This window comes from Mytilus californianus, unplaced genomic scaffold (genome assembly GCF_021869535.1).
Source record: "Mytilus californianus isolate M0D057914Y unplaced genomic scaffold, xbMytCali1.0.p SCAF_12, whole genome shotgun sequence".
NCBI lineage: Eukaryota > Metazoa > Mollusca > Bivalvia > Mytilida > Mytilidae > Mytilus > Mytilus californianus.
This window is the reverse complement of record NW_026262604.1, coordinates 38252105-38272910: the sequence shown is the minus strand read 5'-3', so window position 1 is coordinate 38272910 and position 20806 is coordinate 38252105. Positions and strand designations below refer to the sequence as shown.

Here is a 20806-nt window from a genome sequence, read left to right as displayed (position 1 = left end):
AAACAAAAAAGTTATGCATTTCTGTCGGAAGGAAAAATACGTCCACAAATCCGAATTTTGAGCAAATATCTGAAATTTTGAACTCATTTTACTCAAAAAGTAGCACATGAAGGTATTTTTTTTATTACATATTTGATTTAATCAGGTAAAAAATAGCCTATTTGCAAATTTTCATCAAATTTTCATTATGGGATCAAAACTGTATCGTATGCCCTTAATGAGAAGATTTCACACCTAGGTAATGACGACGTTATGTCACTGTCTTAGAAATGAAGAAAACAAGACAGAAAGCAACGTTATTAAGTTTTCTCTAATTCTTCGTCAATTTATCCCTTTCTGCACCCATTGTATAAAAAAAATTTAATCAACGTGTGGTTCGTTTGATCTCAGTTCTTCATTGGTTAAAATCCGATTATGACGTCGAATTTTCTTGCTTTCCTCTGAATTTCCTATTGTGACGGCATGAAAAAAGGCGACCATGCCTGATGACGTCACAAAGAAAGAACACATCTTTTTGCAGATCATTCAAAAAGAAGGAATAAGTTTGCCTGCATATTGTTTGAAAATCAATAGAGAAACAGATTCCACCACCAAATCTCGTGTAATACGATATTTATTCCACTCTCGACAGTTAAATTTTAAATATTTAAAACGCTCGGCGAGCCTCGCGTTTTAAATTTGAAAATTTAACTGTCTCGAGTGGATAAATATCGTATCACACTCGATGCAGTGGTAGAATCTATATTTCTCGTTTGAATTGTTTCAAATTTTTCATGTCTGAACCATTTATAGATTACTATACGGTATGGGTTTTCTCGTGTTGAATGCCATGCGGTTACCTTTAATTGCTTATATCCACTGCATTTGAGGCTCGCGAATAGTTGTCTCATTAGCAATCATTCCACATCTTATTTTTATATCAGTAGCGATGATTTAATACGATTACAAAAGCTTGTTTAGATATAACTAAAGTCTTGTTTATTCGTTGTCGTTGTATTCTAAACTCTTCCAGTGTACGTTATTTAATAAGAACTGCTCCAGCTCTTTTCGTTTCCATGACAATACAGTAATAGTGACAGAAATGGACCGGAGTCAAAATAGTATCTCTACTTTTTTGTTTGAATCGTAGCTGTATACATTCCCCCTAACCTATTCAAAGAAAATTCTGCGTTTGACAGATAAGCTGTAGAAATAATAAGTATTTAGCAGGATCTTTTTATTAGCATATAGTTCTCTGTCGAAGACATTATTCTATAAGGTAGACTTCCGATTGGTCAATCAGAATACAGAAGACAGTAAAGCTTTCCATTTCGGAATGCTGCGGTCGTATTAACTATCATGCAGCACTTTGCTCAGTCTTAAATTTTTATCGTCAGGTGAAAATTGATCAAAGTAATTGAGTTACAAGCACTTAGCAATTTAAAATATACACTGAAGCAATATTTGAACATTGCTTTCTTAACGGTACGGCTATATTGTGAGGAAAAAACAGATATACATACATATAAAGACAAGCTACTTTCAAGAAAAACTTCTGGGGAAAACAAATTTAATTCCAAATAATAAAACTTTTTTTTTTCCTTTTAAATTACTATTGACTTGTTTGTTAGATAATGTATTCTTTATTTGTCCAATTCGGTGTACCATAGAGTTAGCAAAGGACGAGGTATTGTTTTGTGGCTTACACTCAGAGTATAAAGTTTTCTAGAAATCAACTTAAAAGATGCATGGATATTTCATATTTAGAAAATCCACATATCAAGAATTTAGAAGAGTTATGGATGAGGGCTGAAGGATATTTTCTGTGACGTCGGTATTGGGCCTTTATTTTTGCGGGAATTCGGTATTAACACTTATCGGGACTTTGAATTAATGATTAATTTTTCGGAATCATGGAAAGAATTTTTTATTGTTCGGGGGAATTCGGGATGACATTCCTCCTACCAAACCCCTAAATTTACGTAGGATGATTTATGTTATTGTGACTATTAATGATACGATAAGATTCAAGAATGGTAGAAAAAAAACCCAGAATAAATCTTACCAGTTTGTTTGTTACTGTCTATACTTCCAGATGGCGCTGCATCAATCATACACATCAAAATAACACAACCTATCAATCTTATTAGTCTCATTGTTTATGTTTTACTTGATTTTTGGACACAAACAGAGTCGGTGCGCAATCTTTTATTACATCACGATGGTATCTATTCTATCCAGAAACGAGTTAAAAGTTTGCTCTAAGTCGATCGTTTACTCTTTTGAAAGTAAAGAGTTTCAGTATTACAAGTTCCTTAACACAATAATCTTCCCTAACACTGGTATTATTGAATAAGCTAGCTGTGGTCAGCTCTTGGCTTAAAAATCGCTGTAGTTTATACAGCGAGTGGTAACTGGTCAAAATTGTCTTCTTTACAAAATATTTCGAGAATATACTAGTTGTTGAAACAAAAATTACACCTCCCAGTGATAAAGAACAAAGTAAAATTCAAAGTTTTACATGCGATTTCATGAAATTACAAATTATAAACTGCTCATATCGTCTCAGATTTCGGTTATGGTAAACATTTGTAAATTTATTGATATTTACGGATCATCGTATTATTGCCCGGGGATTATTCACTATCTTTGCGGTCTGATATTGTAAACTATTACCTCCTGGCATAATTTTGTTGACGAAATTTGTCTAATTATATGGTAAACAAGACCACGTGGACCGCTTGGAATTTTCTGAAATACGTCAATGCCGTTTTTTTGGTTCATAAAAATCAGGAAGCATATATGACTAATTAATTTACCATTTAACTTTGAAGAAAACTGTCTGCAAGACGGAAAAATCTGGACTATCATTTTAGTTTTTATATTTTGTTTAAAAGTGCATTTCAAAGCTATAATGCGTGGTACACACAGTTCACAATTTTAAAGAGTGGTCGTTCACCCTCAGATGTGTAGATACAGATTTCTTGTATTTTTTGGTGTATTTTTTGTCGACAGTTATATCTTATCGGCAATCATATCCTTATATCTTTTAGTACAATGTAATAAATATATTTTTCTCCACACAGTTCTGGTTAGAAGTGCGTTTAACTTATTTGTACGAGGTACAAGTTTATCCTTCAAGCACCGAATTGTCTACTTTTTCGGTGCTTTCGATAGATAAGCTTCAGTACTCTTCCCTGGTGAAAAATTCATCATTATTACACAAGAATGTGGACAGCATCCACCTTTTTAAATGTGTTAATATACATTCTGTTTTTAAATAATTGCCGAAAATATGATTGTATGATGTACAGCCGAATGGGCCATAATTTGGTGAATACATTCTCTAATTCATGAAATCCAAGAATCCTGAGTATAAATCTTAGAATGAACAGGTTTCTCTTCTTCTTTGAGATATACCGTAAAATTGAATGTTGCCAAGTCGGGAACCTCGGCTGTGGCTGTCACTATTTATATTATAGTGTTCTTTGTCATGTAAGATATTTGTTGCTAATGATAGATGACATATCTTTGATTTGTCCCATTCAAAATGATTTCTTATACCGTGAAACCTGTCCTTACCGAATCTTGCATAAACCGAAAACCTGTCTAAACCAAATATGCTCTTCAGTCCAGTCATATCAAATTTTATCTGTTGTGAACCTGATTAAACCGAACATCTGCCAAAACCGAATAAACTCTAAAGTCCCGAAGAGGTTCAGTTTATACAGGTTTCACTGTATATAAGTTTCTTGACTATAGGTGTGGTTGAGTGATTGATTGATTGTTGGTTGCTTAACGTCCAGTGGCAAATATTTCATGCATATTCAGGACGAGAACAAGTTCACAATAAATACAATAGGTAGGTTCTGTAATAGATTAAGGGATTAAGGTCGGAGAAATTTAGACTGCCACGGGAAATGAGGGTATATTGGATAGGGACAGAAATTTAGCCTTGCAACAGGTCACCTACGGACCCCTCAAAGAGTTGTTGCAAGGGTTCTTAACGTGCAAAGAGCGTGGCACTCTCTTTACACGAGGCATCGGATTTAAAGTCCCCATTCTGACCGGACGTGGCTGCAAATTTGTACATCCCGCACAGCCAAACGGACGCCCCACTTTAGCACGGGTTTTACTGCCGGTCGGAGGAAGACCAATGGTGACCATACTTCTATTCCCCAGTCACCCTTGGGGGCTTGAGTGATTGACATATTGAATATACTGTTTATTGCTGCAGACCGTATATTGACCTCTAGGTGTCTATTGTTTTTTTGTGTTGTTGCGTCACTGTCTCATTGACGTTTAACCAACAATTTCTTTTTATTCTTAAAAAAAGTATGCATGAACCTTACCAAATCATTGTTGATTCAAAAGTACTAGTACTATATACCCTAATGATTACTTTGGTGTACATGTATGGTCAGTTTGGTCTTTTCCTATCCGGCACCCCTAAGAGTGATTGGGGAATAGAAATATGGTCAATCTTGGTCTTATTCCAACCGGCAGTGAAACCTTTGCCAAAGTTGGGTGTCCGTTATGCTGTGCGGGATGTATAAATACTCAGCCACGTCCGGTCAGATGCCTAGTGTAGAGAGAAAGCCACGCTCTCTATTCGTTAAGGACCCTTGCAACAACTCTTTTGAGGTCTGTAGGTGACCTGCTACAAGATAAAATTGCTATTTCTATACAATATACCCTAATTTTCCATGAGCAGTCCAAATTTCCCGACCTTCACCCCGGACGGCCCCTATTACATGACCTACCTTTTTTATGTAATGTTTATTTGTTCTCGTCCTGAACATTCATGAAATATGTGCCACTGGACGTTAAGGAACCAACATATAATCAATCCTATCTGGTAGTATAAATACCCATGCTAAAGAGGTAACCGTGTGGCTGTGTGGGATTCTTATAGCTATGGTTTGTCGAAACGCCTTTTGTACAATGCAGCATACATTGTCTGCACGTTAAAACACTCTTAGAGGTGTCCGTAGATGGCATTTTGCATTGCCAAATGTCTGTTCTTTTTTCAAAATGCCCTCTTTGCAAGTGGTAGTATTGATTTCCCGCTATGTATCCCGGGTGACCAACTGTGCAGAATCAAACTTTTTATGTGTATTGTTAAAATTTTCCTGTCCTATATATGCATTATATTTAAATATCTAAAGGAGAAAATAAACTCTTTCATGAAATATTTGTCACTGGACGCTAGGCAAACCTTAACCATTTATAACAATTGAATGTTATACGTCGTCAAATCGGTATCAGAATGTGAATCAAGGCTATTTGACCGAATTAAAACTCGACTCATTTTTCAAAGATTCGATAATAAAAAAGTTATTAAAAACGCCGGAGTATCATAAACATCTGCGTACAATTAAGCACAATAACAGATATGAGGATAAGGATGGGGGTAAGTAATTTCTGTATGTTATTTAAAGTTTTATGGCATTTTTCATCTTTAAAAACAATGCGTATTCTGTAAATTTTTCATGAATATGATTTTACTGTTGACTTTTCTGTAATTATATGATTTCTTTATTCTGTATATCATTCATTTCTGTTATCAGTATTTTAATGACTTATTCTTAATTTGCCACTATCATTATTTTATACTTTCACACCCCATTATTTTCTCTTCTTTAATTTTTTTGCTTATTTTTCTCTATTCATTATTTATTTTTGCCATTATTCTCTATTTTGTAAACCCCATTCAGACCCTCAGATACGAAATGACCGATTTACCTAAACATTGAAGTTCGTACCTGGTTGTAGACAAACAACGTGAGTGGGATAAAAAAAAACATCCAGTTCTGTCCATTCAATACGACCCAAAGCTAATTTGAAGACTAATACTTAGTAAACAAGGCTATAAAACGACTTTTTCATCCTTATCTAAAGGCAGTTACGAATAGCAATAACACCCATACTATGTGTCAGATTAGGGTGGATTCATATACGGTGTTGTCAATTTTCTTCTGTAACATTTGAACTTAGTTATCTCTATATTAACAATAAAAATAGAATAAAACGGTATTATAAAAAACAATCAATAAAAACTAACATTTACAGTACAGCGAAATTTGTTACCTTAGTATATTTAAGAATTCATAAAGGAGGGTTAGAATAGGATTTATAGACTGAGAATAATGTGCAAAAAAATGGAGAATAACGAGCAAAATAAATAATGAAGAGAAAAATATGCTTAAATAAAAAAAATAGAGAAAAATGGGGAGCAAAAATAAAAAGAAGAGAGAATAATGGGGAACACAAATATAAAGAATAGAGAATAATGGGGAACAAAAATTTAAAGAATAGAGAATAATGGGGAACACAAATACTTGCTTCTGTGAATGTAAGACCAGAATAAAGCTTCGGACGCGCCAAATTTATAAAGTGTTATTTTCAGTTACAAAAATGGACGGTAAATTATAATGACTTTTAAATGCATAAGCACACAAACCTTCAAAACTAAATGTAAGAAGCGAACTACATCATTTTGAACAATTATTGATGTATATGTTGTTGTTCTATTGATTTCGCAGCATTTACCACTTATGACCCTAATGAAATTTTGGGTAATACATATTCTTGTTTAAGTGATGTTCATATGTAATGGGGTTCGTTTTTATTGAAAAAGCCTTATTTGTGAAATATTAAAACGTTCTGAAGCGTCTAAGAAAACTTTCAAAATGATCTTCTATTTTCATTTTCCTACTTTTTTCATGAATTAAAATATTACTTGAATAGCATTTCCCGAATAGCAAAATTGAGACCATTTAAAAAAAAAAAAATACAATTTTGTACCTGTCCTTAAGCTATTATAACTCATATCATCAAAGATACTAGGCTTATAATTTAATACGACAGACGCACGTTTCGTCTAAATACATCACCAGTGGCGCTCGATTTAAAATGATTGGGAGGTCAAATTCAATTACGAAGGATGAAAAATTTTGTCCTACTTTTTTTTTTAGTTGTAATCTCTGTCCTGCCTTTTTATTTTCATTCTATTCGGTCCTGCATTTTTTTATTAGTTTATCCTGACTTTTTTTTACATAAATTGTCATCCTGCCTTTTTTTTTTTTGCCAAGTTGCTCATCCTGCTTTTTTTTTTACTCAAACTTCTGTCCTGCCTTTTTTTCAAATTTCATCCTAGCCCCCCCCCCCCCCCCCCCCCTAAAAATCAAATGGTAGCTCCCTAAGTGCCCTATATTCACTGATCAGGTCACGGTAACATATCTTTCTCTATAACAGAAAAGACAGAAAAGAACAAATTAGAATCAGCTAATTTGATTAAAAAGCAACTGACCTTATTTAGAATAATAGAACGGCTTGAACCAATGAAACAGCTTCAATCGTTTCCAAGGTCAAATAGGTTATAACAGGACATGTGGCTAATGTACAGAAATTTTAGGTTAATAATGCTAGTTTTGTACACAAGAAGAAGTTAAAGGGTTCCATTTTGGTTGATAAAATGGTGTTAGGTGACACGCAATTTTCTTTTTAGTGAGAAATGCAACGCATATCAGATGAAAATGAACATTATTGGGTGAACTGAGCTCTACCGTCCCACAAATCTTGCGAACTTTGACTGGCACGTTAAAAACTAGCTTGAGGCGGCTGGTGAACAGCTTGTTAAGTTTGGCTAATAAAATCTCGTTTAGCTCAAATGTTTAAAAGCTAGATTCTGTGTTAAAAAGCACACGGACTTTGGCTGGGGAAAGCTGGCAAAGCTCAACCGGCTTGAAAATGGGAAAATATTGGTTGATGAGATTGTGTGAAACTGGCTAAATGATGCAATTAATGTTTGTTTGGTTGAAAGGTTGAGAAAATCTACTGACCGGCGATGTTCCGCAGGCGGATTATTGGCATTATTCTGGGTGGGGGGTGGGGGGTTGGGGGCTGGGATCGGATAAAACTCCGCTTGATTTGACAAAATCCGCTAAAGCTCAGTTGATAAAATCTTATAAACTTGAATTATGAAGCTCGGCTGTTGAGATTCGAGCTATTTGGTAGCTATATAGGGGGACCTTGTTATGTGTTTCTAGCATGTCTTGACGAGCTTTGGTATAAATAGTATCAAAATTAGCTTTAAATGTGTTTCCTTTTCGCCAGCGTTTGTTGAACTTGCATATGGCATAAACAGTACTGTTACACTGATTTTAAACATGTATGAATCATAATAGTTATAAAACAACAAAGTTATTAAAAAAAACCTTTGATTAAACACGTTATATATTTCAATAAGTTCTTTTTTTCATGATGAAAAGCAATTATGCAATCTTTGAGTAAAAACGATAATGATATAAAAGAAAAACAAACTAAATGCTCAAATCAATGATTAATTCGACAAATATTTCCCTCATTGATTTTGTAATAATAAAATGTACATTTTATCTGCAACATGTGTTCATGTTCGATACACATCACGTAAATTAATGGCGAAGTAAACGTACATGTATAGAAAGTAAGTTATTTTTTCATTATTTTGTTTACCAATCATTTTTCAGGGACATGGCTTTAGAAATTTCAGAAATCAAAGCATGATGCATTGTTTTATTATTCCTGGAAAAACATTTTAGCAATTCAGAACGATTAATCTGCATTTGCCTTCAAATGAATTTAAGTTTAAGATCAATTTTCCGATTGCTATTTATGCGTTTTTAATCATTATAGCTAAGTCATTTCGTCTTCTAACACACAGATTTTTCCTTTCTTTAAAACACAAATAGCCGTACTCTCCCTTTGGTTGGGTTGGAAAATCAATCGATTTTTTCAGTACGTGAAAATGGTAAAACAGCTGTCAAAACAACAATAATGTAAGCAGTTTCAAGATTACAAAAAAGATGTAGCAGATATTTTTTATTAATATTATATCCACGTTAAACCCGAATATTTACAGACTTCACTTAAGTTATCATTTACTGTACATAAAACGATAACTAGAATTCATCATAACAGAACGTTTGATGATTTTGTTCCCTTATCTCGCAATCGACCGAGTCCTCAAATGTATAATCCGTCATTCCAGCATCTAAAGAATTCTGGGTAATTTTTTTTAAAAGTTTAGATTAGCTTACGTCATAAACAATCGAAATTCAAATAATCACTTGACAATAGTTTCATTTTGGGGTAAGAACAATGAAAGAATCAAAAGTCCTTTGTACCTATGGACTTAAAAAGACAACAATGGACCAGAATACTCAACTGTAGACTATGGTTAATTACCTAGAAGGAGACACATATATGGAATATTGACTAGAAGTAGGCACAATTATGAACTGTGAGCTTGCATAGGACACAACCATAGACTACGGACTAGATAAGGACAAAACTAAGGACTAGAAGGGGGATACATCTATGGACTATCGACTACAATGAGACACAACTATAGATTAGAATAAGTCAAATCTCTAGACTATGGACTACAATATGACAGAACTATCAGCTATGGAATGGAATACGATATAACTATGTTCTATGGACTTGAATGAGACGATAATGGAATACTAGTATAACGGGACACACGTATGGACTATGGACTTTAATAAGACACAATTATTCACAATGGACAAAAATGAAACGCTTCTGTGGACTATGGACTATCGACTAAAATGAGACACTACTGTGAACAAAGGACTAGAATGAGACACCACTGTGGACTAAGGACTAGAATGAGACACTACTGTGGACTAAAGACTAGAATGAGACACCACTGTGGACTAAGGACTAGAATGAAACACTACTGTGGACTATGGACTATCGACTAAAATGAGACACTACTGTGAACAAAGGACTAGAATGAGACACTACTGTGGACTAAAGACTAGAATGAGACACTACTGTGACTAAGGACTAGAATGAGACACTACTGTGGACTATGAACTAGAATGAGACACTACTGTGGACTAGGGACTAGAATGAGACACTACAGTGGACTAAAGACTAGAATCAGAAACTACTGTGACTAAGGACTAGAATGAGACACTACTGTGGACTATGAACTAGAATGTGACACTACTGTGGACTAAGGACTAGAATGAGACACGACTATGAATTTTGGACTATAACGAGACACAACTTTGGATTATGGACTAGAATGAGTGACAAATATGGAATATGTACTTAAATGAGACACAACCATGGACAATGGACTAGAATGAGATACAGCTATAGGGATTATGGACCAGAATAATCCACTATAAACTATGCATTTATTAGAATTAGACACAACTATAAACTATGGACTAGACTTAGATACAACTAGGGCTATGGACTAGAATGAGGCACGACTGTGGATTAGAACGAGACTCCACTATGGACTATGGGCTTGAATTAGTGCAAACTATGAAATAGAATGAAACACAACTATTGACCAAAGACTTTTTTCTAAAACATTTACAGATCGTAGAAACATTATTGCATTAAACTTGAGTAAGGTGGTGAACTTTTACTGGTATATTTATACTGCTAGTAATACCCCAGCTAATGTCATCTCAACAATGACAGTTCATAGTTACTAATGTTGGCCTGTCTAAAAATAATACTGATCGATACAGATGTCTTTTTCAGGTACTCACAAAAGAATTTTTACATTTTAATTTCATTTTCAGAAAGAAAAAAAGTGAAGAATGGCAGATTACTATCTTGATTCGTAAGTTCTTTCAGATTTGTTCACAATTTTCCTTCTTTTTCAATTTTTGTCTTTTGTGAAGCGTATTGTTAAATCGACGGGTGTCACACGTGTAGCAGGGTCTGCTAACCCTTCTGGAGCACATGAGATCAACCCCTGGTTTTGGTGGGTTTCGTGCTGTACGGTCTTTGGTTTTCTATGTTATGTTTTGTATACTTTTTTTTGTCTTTTGATAATTTTTCGGTTTTTGCCATAGAATTGTGAGTTTGTTTTCGATTTATGAGTTTGCAGACCCTTTGGTATCTTTCGCCTCTCTTTTAAATCACTGTGGTTGTTTTTAATGCTATAAGGTTATAAATTCATTTCTACCCTATATTTCGGACTTTTTGGCAAACAGTTGTTGGGCCTGTTTCCAATATGTACAATATTTATATATTGGAAATATGATACACCCCAATGTTGTCAATTTTAAATGGATGAGTTTCAATGGATAAATACACTAGTCATACTGAACATGTTTAATTACAGGCTATCGGTACGGCAGATGCAATAGTATATGTGTGATTGTTATATTGAAAAAAATGGTTTGCAATCGTGTACAGATTCTTATCTGTGTTACCAATTGTATTTGCCTAACCGATAGCCGGTAAAAAGGTTTGACCGCAATAATTATATCTAGTTTTTGAACATTTGGTCAGGTAATCAAAAAGTGTATGTTCAAAAGCTGTTTACTGTATATATGTTATAGTCGTTGAAAACTACAAATATGCGATGTTGAAAGCAAGATATCATTTAAATGTCGTAAAATATACATATATAATATTAGAAAATTTTCAACTTTTTTGTATGACTCAGGGGCTTAGAAACTTGGGAAGGAGGAGGTTTACCGAGCCTTTTAACACTTTCGTCTCGAATACAAACATTCGATATTTTTCTGACAATGACCTAATATTGTTTTAATACTGCACCTAAAAATTGATACAGTTATATTATGAAAATCTTGACAACGGATAAAACTAATTTTGTATCCCTAAACATACCCAAGATTGTGAAGAAAGTGACGGGATATGAAAACAGCATTGTACGAGATACCCCTTTGTTACTGTTTTTGCTTGATAACAACAGGAAGTGTTTTAACTGCCGAATAAACGATATTTCGACATAATAATCAAGTTAAGTTGAACATTCGAAATCTTATTCCAATATTCCTTTACTATCAAGGCATATTAATAAAGCGCACAAATGAGCGAGTGTCTCCATAAAGGGTAAGCTGCATACATGTTTTACAGTGTATTAAATACCACAGCTTAGAGGATAATAAAAGTGATATCTTTGTGTATACATTGTTTATACTTTGGTGTTGAAATGCTAACGAAATTCATCCTTAAAATATCAATGATACTTGCATGTATATTACTTATATATAAGAATACCAGCCCAAGACGTTCAACTCAATTACTATAATAATAAAAGGGAAGTGTTAACTATCTTGTAAACAATTTTGTCGCAAAAGGCTAAAGACAAGCCGGATCAATTTTATGATCATTTTGGCCAATCGGATATAAAACGCAAACTGATAACAACAACTCGCTTGCACTCAACGGTTACGTTACGTTCATTTTTAACCATGCATTCATTTAATTAATAAATTTGAGGGAAACATTTGATCTTAAACGACGCATATACCTTATTTATTAATCAAGACATACGTTTGAGAAAAATCAGAATTTTGGAAAAACATTTGACTTTTAACGACGCATAGATTTTATTGACGAATCGAACATGTGTTCGTGCAAAATTATCTGATCTTTAATATGTATAAAAGGAACATTTAAAACCTCAGCTGGCTTAAAAATAAGACATTTAAAAGTAATCATACATGTAGTTCCGGTCTTCTGCGATATTCATGCACCAACTCCTCAAATTAGCTTTAAATCTGCTCTCAATTGCCAATTCTGGACTCAATTCGAAAGAGCCAATCAAACTGAATAAAAACATCAAAGTTAAAGAAGATTGTGTCTTTTCTTTATCTTTATTTAACGTCCATTGTCAAATATTAGATAAATATTCAGGACGGGAACAGATTAAATAATCTAGCAATTAGAAAGAGTCTACAATATAGCTCGATTGGTAGGAAATTGGAACAGCCATTAGAAAAGACGTATATTTAAAATTTCGACACAGCCAAATGGGCACTTCCTAGCCATTGGCCAATACAAAGTACAGAAGAAATCAAGATGACCATATTCATTTACCTTATTAAATAAGGAGATACCGTACGGCCTTTAAAAATGAGAAAAACTCATACCGTATAGTCGGCTATAAAAGGCCCGACATGAAAAATATGAAATATTAAATTGAGAAAACTAACGGCATAATTCATAGCAAAAGAATTAGTTTACCCTATAGATGAATGGTTATGAACAATTTCACTATGCAGATTAATTAGAATGTCAGATGTCGGAAAAAGTACAATGAAAATATTTATATTTTTTTGTCCTATTTCAGATGGGAAGACTACAATAACCAGAATATGTTAGTCGTGTTTATTGGTCTAGTTATGATTATTGTACTTTTGGTATACCTATGGAGGTGTTGCAAATGTGACGAAGATACACCGGGGACGACAATAACTCCAGCACGGCAACAAATCCCGTTAGTTCCATGCTATGCCCATGAGATTGAACCAGGTCTTGTAGTGCTGCAAAGTCCGGATGGTGAATATTTCAGGATTTTGCAAGAGTATGATGCAACAAAACTCCCAAAACAACCAACCGCGTCGAACGGATTACCTCAGCCCTTACATTTCGTCCCACAATTTACAAGGGCACATTATCAGACGCATGCACAACCAACTGCACCTGTTAATGAACAATCACATCTTATTGATTTTGGAGCAACTGCAAATCCTCCACCTTACTATACAGCAGGCGTACATCCTTGACTTTAGATGTGATCATAATTAGATTTAAGTGTTTTACAATATTGTTGTTTCTTTCCAATTTGCAAAGGTTCATATAATTGATTATAAAGTACACGTTTAATTTTGTTATGTATACATTAGACACAAAAATAAGTTATGCACTGATATTGCATTACATTGTGGTATTATTACTTATATCTTCCATAACTTATTTGTATTTAATAGTAAATCATACAATGTCGGATTGTATTCTCATCTACATCATGCAATTTTATTTCACGAATAAAAGGTGATGTTGGTTTAATATACCGGTACGTCAATGACGCAGCAACCAAGCGACCCAACATAACCAAACGACATCTAGAGAACCACAATAGACAAATGATTTAGCAATAAAAAAAGATGTATTAACACAGAAGAAATATGATTCTATTAATCTTTAATGTAGTTTTCTGATCATCATTTTCACTGATTTAAGAGAGTAATGGAAACCATGCCATGCATACCAATTTATCCCCTCTCCGTATGGACTGGTTCCCGAAAGATAACGCCCATTCAGGTTAGCACGATGACAATTTAAGTACCACCAGCCTCCGTGGTATATCTTCGCACAATTACCAGAACTCTTGTCGTTGTCTCGATCAAACGTAGTAAACAGCATAGCATCATGAGATGACAACGAGTCTCCTAAAATTAAAATTCATGAACTAATTGATTATAATAAAAAAAAAAAAAAAATGCATGTGGATTTATTTCCAATGAGACAAAAGACCAAACGACAAAATCAATTTCAGGTCACAATGAGCAAATATCATACTGTTTAGTAAATTAAAAAAAAATGTGAAATAATTCAAAGAGAAATACAACAGGCTCATTGTACTATCACAATAAACAAGGAACAGTGATGGCAGACACCAACCAACGACAACAATTTGACTATAGGGTCCTGTTCGTGGACAGGCATATAAAGAAGTGGATGGTTAAATCAAGAAGTTGTAATGCCAATTAATTATGAAGTTGAAGATAATTTGGTATGTGAATACCAAAAATTCACAAAGGTATTCCCACATATGACTATTATTGTTATTTCACTGTTAAGAACAAACTGATTGTAAGAGTCTTTATCTGTAATGAGTTTTATTCATTTTAAATTTTTTATCAGATTTGTGTGTCCCATATATAATAGAAAATCAAATGATATGGGGTATCCATCCATGACACAAAATCAGTACATGCACAGCAAAACAACACACAATAAGAAAAGGAACAGCGTTTTTATTGCTGTTCTTCATCTCATGCATACCTGCATTGCCACTATATCCAAGCACTGTCATCTCATATTCACTTGTCTCGTCACCAACACTAAATAATGAATATTTAGCGTACTTGGTGTGACCTTCAAAGTCTTCCATGTCAATCCTTAATTCATGTCGGTTATGGACGGTTATTTCATGGATTATATCGTTCCCTGACAAAAAATAAATGATATATGAAATAAAAGCAAGTAATGGGTAGAATATACTTGCGCATTTAAAAATAGTGTTGTTATTAAAAAAAAAATCACTGCGAAATACTCCATGTGTGTTGATACGGCATAAATCAATCAATCAGACATAGGGGTCGTACATTCCGTCGTCAACATTAAGGTTCAGTTTGTGGTTACATATTTTGTAGACATCAATAACTGACTGTAGACACTATATCCGCGATAATACCGTTTCATTTTTTACTATACGTATCTATATTAAATTCTAGAATACTCTAATTAATTGCAGCAGACTTATGTGTGATCGCAAGGTTGGTCGACTGAACAAAGAGACTTAGCAGACGTAACTGACGTAAACATGCGTTCGTTTTAATCTGTTATTACTAGCTTGGTCCTCTCTAATCTCGGTGGTCCACTTCCTATATACAAGGGGATAGGACGTGCCGCTGGAATATGTCATATTTTCCAGCTTGAAAATATGTAAATAGGTGGGGAATTCTATCAGAAATATATGATAAGGTCAATACAGATCCCATTACTTGTTATATGAGAAGCCCTATATTTTTTTCACAGCCGAAAGTCCCGCCGATAAACATTACATAAGGAATCTGAGCCTCAGATCTGAACTCCGAGCAAAGGGGATATTTTACCGGCTGTTTTTTTATCCACAAATTTTCCCTCTCTTGACACTTTGGTATTCCACTTTTCCAACACACCACACGAAACCCAAAAAATATGGGAAAAGGTTACATTTTTTAACTACGCAATATATGAAAAGGTATACATTTTTAGAATCTAAAAGGGTGGGGGTAACAGAACCAAAGCGGCACCACCTATCAGTTAAGTATTGAAGTGCCCCCCTTTGTACGTATCCCAATTCTGTTCAAAGTTCACCGATCCGTTTAAACGTCTTTGTATAACCTAACAAAGTAAAAAGGTTATTTATGTTGGCGGTAATATACACAAACAGTCTGTTAAGTCTAGTTAATCATAGAACATATAGGCAACGGTGTCAGGATAGGTGCGGATCCAGGATTTTGAAAAGGGGGCCTGGCAAGCCAACGTTTGGAATGAAACTTTTATAATGTCTATGCGTTTATCATATATGAAGCTCAATAAGAGGGAAGCCCCCCCCCCCCCCCCCCCCCCCCTACCCCCCTTTAAACCCGCTGTTGCAAGTTGGTTTATATAATTTATACTGAACGAATGTATCCGGATAGAAAAGCGATGGAACAAATTTTAAATTTGAGTTATCTCCCGTTTATCGAAAGAAATCACGAGTCTAAATTCAGACTGAAGTATTACATTGATCTCATTGACAGGTCCTGTCAATATAATACTTCCATAGTCAAATCTTTGCTGAAGGAATGTCAAAATGCATATCAGTAGAGTACAAAAGTACACCCGGTTCTTTGTATTTATTTATGCAGAAAACAAGGAAAATATCAAAATTTTCAGACTATAGAAGGCTTAATTTTTAGCTATAAGTTTAAATCTATCTGATGGCAGATCAACGTATCGAGTTTTTCTAATTTGTTTTTGTTTTATATATAGGTTATCTTTTTAAATCGGATCTTCTTCAAGACAAATCAAGAATATAAATTTCCGTAACTGCATTGGTTAGGTAAGAAAGACACAATTGGTGCATATTTTACAAATAAAAGGCCATTGATATACAAATGACAACTAATTTGGGGTGATGATTTAAACTATATGTAGCTTCGTTTCTATTGAGTACGTCAATCTTTACATTTTATTCTATTGTTGTTTTTTTGTGTTTTTTATTTTCTGTTCTTTATTTTATATGCTGGCTATTTTTTTGTGTATTGCATTAGTGGGATTTTATTTTTGATTTAATTATCAATACAACAGGCTTTTTTATTTTATTTTCTGTTCTTTATTTTACATGCTGGTTAGTTTTTTGTGTATTGCATTAGTGGGATTATTTTGGATTTAATTATCAATACAACCGGCTTTTTTATTTTATTTTCTGTTCTTTATTTTACATGCTGGTTAGTTTTTTGTGTCTTGCATTAGTGGGATTATTTTGGATTTAATTATCAATACAACCGGCTTTTTTATTTTATTTTCTGTTCTTTATTTTATATGCTGGCTATTTTTTTGTGTATTGCATTAATGGGATTTTATTTTGGATTTAATTATCAATACAACGGGCTTTTTTATTTTCTTTTCTGTTCTTTATTTTATATGCTGGCTATTTTTTTGTGTATTGCATTAGTGGGATTTTATTTTGGATTTAATTATCAATACAACGGGATTTTTTATTTTATTTTCTGTTCTTTTTTTTAAATGCTGGTTAGTTTTTTGTGTATTGCATTAGTGGGATTTTATTTTGGATTTAATTATCAATACAACGGGCTTTTTTATTTTATTTTCTTCCTAATGATAAATAGATAAATAGAAGTTTACCGTCCATTTTCCATTTTCGGTATGCATATCACAAAAGACAGAAACAGATGATATTCCATCTGGGTATATCTTATACACGCCATTAGGATGCTGTCCTTGTATATCAGAACATTCTCTTGGAAAAGTGGACCCTGTTTTGAAAAAAAATATACATAAGCAATCAAAATTCAGCAATTAAAAAAGTCTTCCTATACTTTGTAAATATATATATAATGCTATAAAAGTTGTAGTGTATGGATAATTTAATAAAAACAAAATCTATAAAAAGAACTTTACCAAAAGTATGTCAAACGAAAATATAACAACCAAGATTATTTCTGAATGATTTTGTTTTTCGTAAAACGTATCTTTATCTTTATACTTCCCACTTTCTACTATCAACGAGTATTATAATGCAAACCCTTACTCACAATTCATACCTATCAGAGACATTCACACATGTTTACCAATCCCAGTTTTTACACAGGTTCATGTGTGACAAACTTAAATTGTCGGTGTTTGTACTATCTACATTATGTTAAAAGGTCATAACAGTCCTTCCTGTGTTGTCGCTAATGTGTCAATTGGATTTTATTTTCACTTTAGCATACAACTATATCAGCTTGCATTTTGTGATGCAGAATATTCATCTCTATCCTGTCTTGTGTAAAGTTATTTATTTTCAGGTTTTACTAAGCTAGGATATTCATTTTCAAAATCCTCCTCCGCCTCAAAAACAAAAGTTCTTAAAATATTAAAACATTCTACGCTTAGCTTTGCGTATGAGTATTGAAGCCAGAGATTTAGTATAACTGACAAATTTACAAACTCAAGCTTAATCCATCTGGGAATTAAAAAAATAACAAGTGCTGAAGCTTTTACCAATAACATGATGATCGCTTTCACATTTCAAACCAATGTTACAAGTTGTTGTATCGTTACAACACGATGTACAAGACACGTGGTGTCCTTCACTTCGACGTCCAAATATTCCACCAATGCTGTGTCTACAAAACTGAAAAAGGAAGGATAAATAAACGACCATGGATTGAAATAATAATAGGTTCGTTGGCGTTAAGAGTCCAAACGCATTTAGGCAAGGTATACGTAATTGGGCGATATTTTCGTTTTTGATGAAATTTTGTATGAATTTAGAAGTGGTAGAACTGCATCGGAATATAAAAAATTGATATGTGTAAATTTTATACTACGCATATTTTTCGACGCCTTCATTCTATACTAGCAATTACATTTTATATTTTAATTGCCTCTATCTCTTGAAGTATAAATTCTTTATATAACATTTTTTCGATAGTTGGATGCAGTTCAACTAGTTCAAGATGTGTACAATTTTCATCAAAATTTGAAATATCAACTAATTACGTATACTTTGCCTTAATTAAGTGAACAAGTGATTATAAAAATTGCAATGTCAAATACTAAGCTGAGAATGACTTTTATATCTGTTAAAATTATTATATATATTTTGAAAATACCTGCTCATATGCACATCCTAAATCATATAACACTGAACCAGATTCTGTGGTGTGTTTCTGGACAAAACATACCTGAAATAATAGAAAGTGTAAAAAGGCGACTATACGGTATTTGTTTTTCTCATTGCTGAAAGCCGTACGTCGGCCTATAATTGCTTACATCCACTTCATTTGAACTCTGGTGGATAGTTATCTCATTGGCAATCATACCATATCTCCTAATTTTTATAGTGATATCCATTTGACATTGAATGATAGAAATGGAATTCTCTATCATAAAAGGTACAAATAAATGGCATTATTGATATGTTTTGAATGTTTACATCAGTTTTCATGGCCATACAAAGTACATGTGCATTGCATCCGTATACTTTAAGATTTTTTTCCTCACTTATATACTACTCCACTCATATGAACAATGTAGTTTCTCAATTAAAGACAAATAGATTCATAGTAGATGATTTTGATAATGTAAATTACTTTGATATTCGAGATGTTATTGCATTTCTGCCTCTACCAACAGTATTTAAAAAACCTGAAATTGAGTACTAATCTTTAGTCGTGAAAAAGCAAGTCAGGTATACATTCAGGTGTGTTTGATATAAAAATAAGAAGGTGTGGTATGATTGCCAATGAGACAACTCTCCACCAGAGACCAAATGACGTAGAAGTTACCAACTATAGGTCACCGTACAGCCGTCAACAATGAGCAAAACCCATACCGCATACCAAGATAGTTGACTATCCACACTAATAATATATATAGCTCTCTAAATTAAAAAAAAAAGGCGATGGCAAAAAAGCACTGTGCTGTCCCCAATTACCTATGTCATCAAGCAGCATTAGTTCAATAAAGCAGCTTACAATTTGTATTTTTAAATGCAGAAATATTCAATTATTTTCTCATTGACTTAAGCATACCTCATTGTTTGTACAAGTTGTTACGTGTTGGCAGTCGGATCGATTTTCTATTCCGGTACATGACAAACAAGTCTGTCCACACACTGAGAAGGTGATGTGATAACTGCAAATAACGTATCGTTTCATTGGCTACTTACATTACCTCGTAACTATACATTTCAGAAGTAAGAACCACTTCATGAGGCCCAGTCAGATCATACTGACAATAGTACATTTTCATGCAAGTAGTTTCTTCTTTTAAGTGTAACTTTTGAATTATGAAGATATTGAAGCAAACTTTGTATCAAATAATATCTGAAAATGAATAAATAATTAGAATATCTAATAGCTATCCAGAAGCGTGCATGTGTACCCTAAAAAAGCTTTATGACATACTGTCTGTTCAATGTACAGGAACCTTGTTACTTGGAACAGTGGCAGGTTCACGGGGTAAGTATTTATTTGAACTCTAATAAAAAAAAAAATATTAATTAACATATAGAAACAAAGCGTTTTTTGAATCAATGCTATTTTTTTAAACTAATTTTAAAAGGCAAGGTGGGAAAATGAACACGTCGAAGAAGGGCTTACAACATAATAACAAAACAACAAGTGCATTCTACACAGAAAACTACAGATTAAATAACATAAGATCATCACCAAGGTCTCAGATGCCACAGAATGGTATGCTGCACCATCCATGATGTCGCTCATGACAATAAAAAAATACGTGTGACAAGTCAAATTCACTGAGTATTCTTAAAACAGGAAAGAATGATTGATTGTTGTTGTTTCATCTCTGACGACGATATTCATTAACGGCCAACCAAGTCATAATCGGCTTGGCGTCTGTAAGTGCAGAGAATTATAGATATTAGTGTCAGGTAAAGGTGATGAAATAAAAAAATCATTATTTAAAAGATGCTATAGCTAGTTTATACGGATTTTCAAGGATAAAAATGACAGTGACTGTCATA

At 33.6% G+C, this 20806-nt stretch overlaps 2 protein-coding genes and 1 long non-coding RNA gene across 3 annotated transcripts in view; 1 reads left to right on the top strand and 2 right to left on the bottom strand.

Annotated features, from left to right (window-relative positions):
• LOC127721789 (uncharacterized) overlaps positions 1–20806 on the bottom strand; it is a 222096-nt gene that overhangs the window by 6432 nt on the left and 194858 nt on the right. The window lies entirely within an intron of this gene.
• LOC127721058 (notch homolog 2 N-terminal-like protein A) overlaps positions 1–20806 on the bottom strand; it is a 240977-nt gene that overhangs the window by 47075 nt on the left and 173096 nt on the right. The window lies entirely within an intron of this gene.
• LOC127721791 (uncharacterized) lies at positions 8357–13985 on the top strand. The gene is made up of 3 exons (XR_007991465.1): positions 8357–8449; positions 10596–10636; positions 13124–13985. It is a non-coding gene; the product is annotated as an uncharacterized LOC127721791 (long non-coding RNA).